Source organism: Penaeus vannamei, chromosome 14 (assembly GCF_042767895.1).
Source record: "Penaeus vannamei isolate JL-2024 chromosome 14, ASM4276789v1, whole genome shotgun sequence".
Lineage (NCBI taxonomy): Eukaryota > Metazoa > Arthropoda > Malacostraca > Decapoda > Penaeidae > Penaeus > Penaeus vannamei.
The window spans coordinates 7,339,814-7,342,313 of record NC_091562.1 but is presented as its reverse complement, the minus strand read 5'-3'; positions in this window follow the sequence as shown (position 1 = coordinate 7,342,313).

The following is a 2,500-nucleotide window of genomic DNA, read 5'->3' as shown; positions in this document are numbered from 1 at the left end:
CTCTCTCTCTTTCTCTCTCTCTCTCTCTCTCTCTCTCTCTCTCTCTCTCTCTCTCTCTCTCTCTCTCTCTCTCTCTCTCTCTCTCTCTCTCTCTCTTTCTTTCTGTGGCCTTTCTTCTCTGCAGTTCTCTCTATTTGTGTCTCTCTTTCAGGTTTGTTTTGCATCTATCTTTTTCTTGTCTTTTACGAATCAAGTCTCTTATTTATCTCTCTCTCTCTCTCTCTCTCTCTCTCTCTCTCTCTCTCTCTCTCTCTCTCTCTTTCTCTCTCTTTTACTTATATTATTCTTGTTATTATGCTTCTTCGTCTCTCCTCTTCTCCTTTTCAGCATCTATCTTCCCCACCCCCTCCTCCTCCTCCCTTTCTAACCCTACCTCCACGTCGTCCTTCCCCCTTGTTCTCTCGTTCTCCCTTCCCTCTTTCCCCATCTTCGCTTTACTTCTTCCTCCTCTTCCTTTTCCTAACCCCTCCATCTCCCCCTCCTTTTAAAAATATCCTTTCTTCTTCTTACTTCCTCTCCTTTCTGCTCCTCTTCTAACCTCCGTCTACCTCCTCTTCTTCTGCTCCGCTTCCTTGCTCCACCTTCTTCTTCTCCTTCTTTCCTGCTTCTCCTTCTTCTTCTTCCTGCTTCTTCCCCCTCTTCTTTTGTTTCTTCTGCTTTTTCTTCTTTTCTTTTTCTTCTGCTCCTTCTTCTTTTCTTATTCCTTCTCCTCCTCCCCTCCTCCGCCCCTCCTCCGCCCCCTCCTCCTTTCGTCTTCTTTTCTTCCTCTTGCCCTTCTCTCCCTCCCTCTCCCTGATCCACCCTCCTCCTCTCCCTCATTCCCCTCCCATCCCTCCCTCCCCCCTCGACCGTCACCCACCCCTCTCCCCTCCTCTCCCCTTCCCTCCCCTCTCCCACTTCCCTCCTTTGCATACCTCCCCTTCCTTTCTCCCCTCTCCTTCCCATCCCCTTCCCCTCTCCCTCCCCCCTCCCTCTCCTCTCTCCTCTCTCTCCCCTCCCCTCCCGTCTCCCTCTTCCTCCCCTCCCTTCCCCCTCTCTCCCATCTCCCACCCTCTCCCCCTTCCCTCCCATCCCTCTCCCCTCCCTCCCCTCCTCCTGCCCTTCCCCTCTCCCTTCCCCCTTCCCTCCCCTCTCCCCTCCCCTTCCCCCACCCCACCCTAACTCGACCCTTCACCCACCCGAACACACATCCAGGATCGAGTCCCAACACCTTGAGGTCTACCTGTCGGCGTCCGGGAGTCCCTTCGGCGTCGGTCACTTAAAGGACTCTCCCGAGGATTTATTTTAGGTGGGCGCGAGAGCTTCGTTAGATCTGAGATTAGCGAATAGGATACGCGAGATTAGCCGGAGATTCGGCGTCGGATTGGCGATCGTCTCCAAAGGGATTCGGACGCCATCTTGCTTTTTTTCTTCTTCTTCTTTTTTTCTTTTTTTCAATGAATGTGACGAAGGAAAAGATGAGAGAGAGAAAGAGAGAAAATGGAGAAAGAGAGAAAGGAGAGAGGAAGAGAGAGAAAAGCGGAGAGAGAGAGAAAGATATATATAGAGAGAGGAGAGAGAAAGAGAGAGAAAAGCGGAGAGAGAGAGAAATAGAGAGAGAGAGAGGAGAGAGAAAAAGAGAGAGGGAAAAAATGAGAGAGAGAGAAAAGAGGAGAGAGAGACAGACAGACAGACAAAGAGAGAGAGTCTTAGAGAGAGAACAAAGGAGAGAGAGAGAGAGATAGAAAGACTACAGACAGACAGACAAAGAGAGAGAAACAGACAGACAAAGACAGACAGACAAAGAGAGAGAGAGTCAGACAGACAGAGAGGGAGGGGGGGCGGGGTGGAGCAAGAAAGTTACGCTCCCGACGGAATTCGGCTACTATAAAAAGATTTATTAAGGCGTTTGAGAAATTAATTCGACGATGCTTATCATCAAGTCTCCTCCCCCCCCCCTCCCTATCTTGACCCCGCCCCCCCCATCCCCCACCGCCCTCGGGTCTTAAACCTCACTCCTTACTCTCTCCTCCTCCTATTTTCCCCTCTCTCCATCTTCGTCCACCTCCTCCTCTCTTCCTTTCCCTCTCATTCAATTCTTTCGCTCCCTACTCCCCCCCCTTCCTGCTGCTATCCTCCTCCTCCTACTACTCATCCTCACCCCTCACCTCCCATCTCTGCTTCTAGTTCTTCTTTCTTCCCTTCTTCTCCTCCCTCCTCCTCCATCTCTCCTTCTATTTTCCCTCTCCTTCCTACTCCACACATTCTCACCCTCCTTCTCCTCCTTCCTCCATCTTCCCCCACCTCTCTCCCTCTCTCTTCCCCTACTCCCTCCCTCCCCCCCACCCCCTCCCTTCCACCCCATTGGTCAAAAGAACCCCCCACCCCATTACATCCCCCACCCCTCCCTTCCCCCCCCAATGGTCAAAGAACCCCTCTTTCTCCCTCCTTTTCTACTCCCACTCCTCCCTTCCCCATCCCCCAACCCTACCTCCCCTCCCCCTCCTTCGATAAAAAACTC